We start from the raw sequence: 7,366 nt of genomic DNA on the forward strand, positions 1-7,366 counted from the left end.
GAAGAATACTTAGTTCATGATCCGGCAGACCAAGAGAAAATTGATAAATGGTCCAAGGAATTGCCCAATCCAAAGAAAGGGGGAGTAAAAACGTGGGACCAATTGGACCGCTTAAGAAATATATATCAACTTCATCCCTGGGACAGAATGCAAATTTTGACCATAATGGTGCCAAAAACACAGGGAAGAAAATTGCACGACAAGGGAGAAGAAGTTTTGGGGCAGAATGAGCAAGAATTAGACGCAGGATGGGAGGCGATTAAACACTGGCTGCAAGCCTTCAGTCCAGCTAAGACAGACTGGGGAAAAATTGCAGCCTGCCAACAGAAAGGAACAGAGGATGTCCTGGAGTATGACGAGCGGTTTAGATGCACGTGGCTACAACATTCGGGTATGAATAATACGGATGAGGAAATGGATGAACCCTTTTGGACCCCTGAAAGCAGCTTTCGTGGCAGGTCTAAAGCCAGAACTGTCAAAAATGCTTAAGGTGGTGTTACCAGACTGGGAAGGTAGAGGAACTGCCTTTGAAGCATTGGTGGATCGATGCAACCAATTAGATGGGGATATGGGAGCTAAAGTCCGAGCTGTACAGGCTATGGGATGGAAATCCCAGGATTCCGATAAACAGTCATTAGGAAAATTACCCGGAAAATGTCATTATTGTGGGAAAGAAGGTCACTGGGTCAAGACGTGCAGGGCCAAACAGCAAGGTCGTGGCTGGGGAAGAGGACGCAGCCAGGGATACAATTCAGCCAACAAGCCAGGCTTGTCACAAGATAACGACCTCATAGAAGCATTTAAGCGACTGACAATACAACAACAGAAGGAGTTACTTGGGATAGCAAAAAACGATTAGAGCCCACCCTGGCGCCGCTCCTCGCACTAATACAACAAAGGGAAGATGGGCTATATATAACTGTGAGGGTGGGCGATAAGGATGTGTACTGTCTTTTAGACACAGGGGCGGAATTAACATGCTTATCCCTACAATATGGAGACTTTTTGCCGTTGGATGGTAGGGCACGTACAGCCTATGGAGTTGGGGGCCATAAAATGGAAATTAAAAGGACAACACCGGTACTTATCGGGCTGGGCCCACATGAACTAACCACGCCGGTCTGGATAGGCCCTGTAGATCAACCCCTTTTGGGAATCGACGTTCTAATCCAAGTAGATTCATCGTTGCATTTCGAGGATGGTCGGGTGACATGGTCAATTAGAACTTTGAAGAAAGAAGAATTGAAGGAACACCCGATATGGGCTAAAGATAAGAACAATTGTGGCCTACTCCAGATGGAGCCTGCGTCATTTACAGGGACCAAGCCTCCATGCACTAAACAGTATCCCATCAGTCCAACTGCCATCGCGGGAATCTTACCGGTTATTCAGCAATTGGAGAAACAAGGGGTTCTTATTAAAATGCATAGCTCCTCCAATAGCCCCGTGTGGCCGGTACAGAAATCTAATGAGACTTGGCGTTTGACTGTCGATTATAGGAAAGCTAACCAGTGTATTGATCAAAAAGCTCCTTTGGACGCAGATCCCTCCACCATTTTTAATGCCCTCAAACCGGAACATAAATGTTTCTCGGTTATAGATATGGCCAACCGATTTTGGTCGGTGCCTCTGGCATCGGAGGTTCGACAGTGGTTTACTTTCACGGTCCAAGGACAATAGTATACTTGGACCCGGTTACCGCAGGGTTTCCACAACAGCCCTACGGTATTCCACATGGCTTTACAAAGCCATTTGCGAGAATTATCTCCCCTGTCATCCACAGTCATCCAATATGTAGACGATATCCTGCTAGCTTCAAACACGGATGAACAAGATTTACGAGCTTTGCTGGATCACCTTCGGCTGAAAGGACATAAAGCCAGCATCAACAAAGCACAAATATCCCAAGAAGAGGTTGTACACCTGGGACAAAGGATTTCACAAGGAAAGAGAGAACTTACCCAGGATAGAACTGCAGCCATTCGGACTGCTAAAAAACCCACCACTATTCAGGAACGAAGGTCTTTTTTGGGATTGTGTAACTTTAACAGAAATTGGATTGACTCCTTCACACAGCTTGCTCAGCCACTGAATGATCTTTTAAAGGGGAAACGTGCCTCGAAAGAAGCCATCACCCTCACAAAAGAACAGCAAGAGGCCTTCCTGAGTTTGAAAAAGGCTTTGTGTTCGGTACCGGCTCTGGGAATCCCCAACTGTGGTAAGCCATTTACCCTGTTTGTCCATGAGAAAGAAGGATATATGACAGCTATACTGACACAAGAACATGGGGATCAGCAAAGACCTATTGGCTATTATTCAGCAAAACTGGATGCGGTAGCCCTCGGATGGGGAAGTTGCCTAAGGGCCATGGAAGCTACATGTCGAGCGGTATTGACCACTGCGGGTCTAGTCCTCGATCAAAAGCTGATTGTCAAATGTCCCCACACCGTACACGATTTGCTGTCAATGAATAGAATGTCTCAGGTGACAGCAGCAAGATGGACCCGCTGGACAGCAGTTTTGGAAGCTCCTAATCTCCATATCGTCCGGGCCAGCCCGGTTAATCCCGCAACTATGCTCCCGATGTCAGAATCGAGGGAGCAAGAGGGGGGAGAATGTGAAGAGCATGACTGCGTGGAGATTTTAAAAGAAACAGAAGAAGCAGCCTTAGCAGCAGAGGAGCCTCTGCACAACCCAGACCTCATCCTGTTTACAGATGGTTCCTCCTTTGTTGACAATGGTACCAGAAAAGCAGGATGGGCAGTTACAACCTTATATGAGGTAGTGGCAAAAGGATGTTTGGAACGTCAGCAAAACAGGCCGAGTTAGAGGCATGTCAGAGGCATGTCGAATAGCAGAAGGACAGACAGCTAATGTCGACACAGATTCGCATTATGCTTTTGGAGTCGCTCACGACTTTGGTATGTTATGGTGAAAAAGAGGATTCATCACTGCTGCTGGTACACCTATCCGAAATGGAAAAGAAGTCCGAGACTTACTGGAGGCCATACAATTACCTCAGGAAGTGTCCATCCTGAAGTGTAAGGCCCATACCAAGGAAAATACCACAGAAGCACAGGGAAATGCCCTAGCCGACCAGGCAGCTAAAGATGCCGCCTCACAGGGCGTTCCTCCAGAAGAACCAACACAGATGTGCAGATTGAAAGCACTCAGGACTCTGACACGAGACCTTCAAACAATGCAAGGCAAGTGCTCCCGAGAGGAAAAATGGACATGGATTCAGGCAGGAATTAAGCTATGCGAAGATGGTGTCTGGAGACAAAAAGTTACCGACAAGCCAGTCACGCTACAAGCGCTTATGCCTTTTTTAGCCCAATAGTTCCACTCGTGGGGACACTTGGCCTCACAACAGATGACGACACAGTTCCAGAAAAGCTCGTGGGGTCGGGGATTTAAAAAATATGCCCAGCTGGTAACAGACCGCTGTTTGGTCTGCCAGAAAAATAATTCTGGACCCATCACGGTATTGCCCCAACTGAGGCCCCCTGCCCCTGTCAGACCATTCCAGCATCTGCAGGTTGATTATATATCTCTTCCTTCATGCCAAGGATACACAGATTCTCTAGATGGGTAGAAGCTGTCCCAACTAAAAGAGTCACAAAGATCTTGTGTAAGGATTACATTCCCCGATCGGGAGTCCCGAGTAGAATTGACTCAGATCAGGGAGCACACTTCAAAGGTGCTGTCTGCCAAGAAGTCTGTAGGTTAGTGAACATTACGTGGGATTTAAACTGTCCTTATCATTCACAATCATCAGGACAAGTAGAACGAATGAATCGAACTCTGAAACAACAGCTTGCCAAATATCACCAAGAATGAACACCATGGCCCCAGGCACTATCAATAGTGCTATGTAGCATTAGGGCAACCCCGAACAGAACTACAGGTCTCAGCCCATTTGAAATTATAACAGGAAGACCCATGTTGCTGCCAGGAACTATCGATTTACGGAAAGCTGATGTTCACTTAATGAGTGACACTTTGTTATCATACTGTCAAAACTTAACCAATGCTATTAGTTCTGTTTCCCGACAGGTATCGGCAACTTGGGGTAATCCACCCGAAGGAGGACACGACATCATCCCGGGAGTCTGGTTGTATGTGAAAAAGTTGCATAAAGAACCTTTGGGTGCCAAGTGGGAGGGACCTTATCAAGTTTTATTGACCACCCAGGCAGCTGTTAAAGTCCAAGGAAAGAAAGCATGGATCCATGCTTCACACGTTAAACGAGCACCCGTAACTGAAGCTGAAATCTAATAAGGACAATTACTTTTTGCGAATATGTATAAATTTACTGTATTATTGATTGTCGGTATTCTAGGCATAGGCCTACTTCTTACAAGCCGACCTTTTGCACCAAAGGGAAATAGTAGGGTCGCAAGGGAATTACATGTAAATACCTTTTTATATATGTCATACATTTATGCCAAACAAGGTAACATTTCTAGTTGTTGGGTGTGTGCGCATATTGCTATTCACTCAAAGGGAGGGATTCCCTTGAGGCCAGTTCCATTGAATATCTCGGAAATGGCTGAGTGGATAATTAATCAAAATAAAACAGGCAATGCGTTTCAGGATACGGAAAACTGGGCACGTAAATGGAAGTCAGCAGGTGACAATCTGACTACCTTTGAAGGGGGATACCAACCGTGCTACAATAATTCCAAACGGCCCCCATTTTTTGTTATCACTAATACAACGGGAATAGGAAGACCGGGGGAATCGGTCTGTCTGATTAGAAACATCAACGGAGGCCAAAATATGGGGTATAGTAACTACTCCCGGATTTATAACATAATTAAGCCACGGAACCGTCCAAACTGGGCTGATGTGGGAATTTTTAACATAACGGGGATTCTGAATAAAACAGATGAAAAAGCCTGGACAGGCCCCGGAGTGTTCCTGACAAAGAAACAGCTAACATTCATTGCATATAATGGCACCTATTGGGTGTGTGGCCATAAGGCCTACACTTGGCTGCCCCAGAATTGGATGGGATCCTGCTATTTAGCCTACATTGTGCCTTATATGTATCATATAAAGTCACTGTCGGAACATTTACACCGTCCTAAGAGAGCGATCACAGAAACAGAGAGTTTCTTTGCCATTCTGATCCCTGGGTATGGGACCGCCAAACTGGCAAGGGAATCCATTAACATGGCATCCATTGTGGAACGAGTAGCCAATGATACCTCAGAGGCCCTAGTTAAAATCAATGCAGAAATGGTAGCAATCCGCACAGTAGCCCTACAGAATAGACTGGCTCTTGATGACATCCTAGCTGAAAAGGGAGGTACTTGCACCCTACTCGGGTGTTGCACATATATCCCAGATAGCTCCGAAGAAATTACCCACTTAGTGGAGCATATCCAAAAGGAGGTAGAAAAACTTAAGCAACCCCCATCATTCACTTTGTGGAGTGGAGCCACTGAATGGCTAGGTTCAATAGGAACTTCATTGGTGGAAGGTTTAATTCTATTTGTTGTAATGTTATATTGTTTGTTTATGTTGATTAAATGTTGTTGCGACCAGGCGGCTGTAGCTGCTGTCCCGCAGGTGAGACACCTTGCAGGTCCCAGCAGACCGTCTGTACGTGGCACAGGAGTATGTTATGCTTAAGGGAAGGTTGTTTACTTGTTGAACTAAGATATTGATTGGGATTAAATTGGAATAAGGTTAATTAACCTACTAAAATCAGACTTCCATTGTGGCCACGATGGAACTCGGGTTGGTGTAAACTTGTGTGGAAGCTACTAGTCCGGACATCTGGCGAAACACATCAACAAATTTTAGAAGGAAACTCTATTAGCATGTATGAAATTATTTTGTAGAATGTTTAACCAGAGATACCTGATGTTTTATGATTCAGTTTGTGAAAGAATCAAAGGGGGGGATTGATAGAGAATTCAAACAGACTGCATTTAGACAAGTGGAGAAAACACAGACTCTAGTGATAACGTGCAGTTCAGCATGTTGCATTAAGTCATCCATCAACTTGACATTTTAGGACCTTGGGTAGCGAGCCAATTAAAAGGTTAAAAGACTATTAATTGAGCCATTAAGGTCAAAGAAGGTGAGTTATTTTCTGTAAATTGATGCAGGTATAAGTACAGCCATTTTGACCATGTGGTCCCAGAAGAACAAAGACCTGGCTTAAAGCCAAGAACTTGTTACTGCTGTCTGCCAAAAATAAAGAAGTTAAAACTACAATCGGAATTCGTATTTCATTGGAAATTAAGAGATCTAACACTCCTTCCCATAGATGTTTAGGGGATCTCAAGCTTCTGTAATTTAGGTCCATTTTGAATTCCCTTTCCTATGAGTCCAAACACTGGGGGGGGGGGGTCTCCATGAATGCAGCCCCATTATCCCCCGCAGGCTTCGTATGCCCCTTTAAACTCATTTTAAAAGCCCAGAAAGGGATTCTTCTTCTCTGGAGGGGAAAGGTACCTGGACTCTTTGCGAGATATTGGTAAATTCAACCAGTGCGCCGGACTTAACCACTCGACCACCAGGGAACAGCTTCCATACTTGTCGATATATTTAGATATATTTATAGATGAACCTGAATATCAACGGCTAGCTACCGAGACCTCATGGCGCAACGGTAGCACTTTGAGTGAGAGAAATTGTTCCACAGTGATGCCCATTTCATCTTTTGTTCCCTTTTAAACATTAGAAACTGAGAGAGCGGGAATAAATAGAGAAATAAAAGCACAGGGATCTCGGCAAGAGCTAGAGAGAACGGGAAAGATACTGTCCCCACCCAGAACTAATGCAGAAACCCCTCTGCTGCGCTCGGGTTGGCCACCCACAGCCTGGATACACTAACGTCCCAACAGCTCATTGACTGTCGGAATGAGACCGTGCGGCGCTTCAGAAGACAGGTTGAAAAGTCAAAGTCACTGATTCCATCTCAACTGCTCCTCCAACCAAGAAGAGCAACATACACAAAATATGCTTTCATAATAGTTACACCTTATCGCCTTGCTAATCAAAAAGTTGGCTCGTTGGTCTAGGGGTATGATTCTCGCTTCGGGGTAGATATTGTAAATTTGCGAGAGGTCCCGGGTTCAACTCCACGAAGAGCCCATTCTTTTGCAAAGAAGGACTTGCATATCTGCAGCGCCTTTCAGGAACTCATGACGCCCCAAAGCGCTTTACAGCCGTTGAGTTATGTTTGAAGTGTTGTAGTGTGGGGAAAGATGTTCGCAAATCACCCCACATGAACCTCAACTCTTTGCGAAGGAGTTCGGTGCAAATAATCAGGTGCCTCAGGGACTTGGACTTTCTTTGAATGAGTACTGCTTGTACCTGCATTCAAGCTTGAAACAGCAACTGGGCT

The sequence above is a fragment of the Pristiophorus japonicus genome, unplaced genomic scaffold (assembly GCF_044704955.1).
Source record: "Pristiophorus japonicus isolate sPriJap1 unplaced genomic scaffold, sPriJap1.hap1 HAP1_SCAFFOLD_170, whole genome shotgun sequence".
NCBI classification, from domain to species: Eukaryota; Metazoa; Chordata; class Chondrichthyes; family Pristiophoridae; genus Pristiophorus; species Pristiophorus japonicus.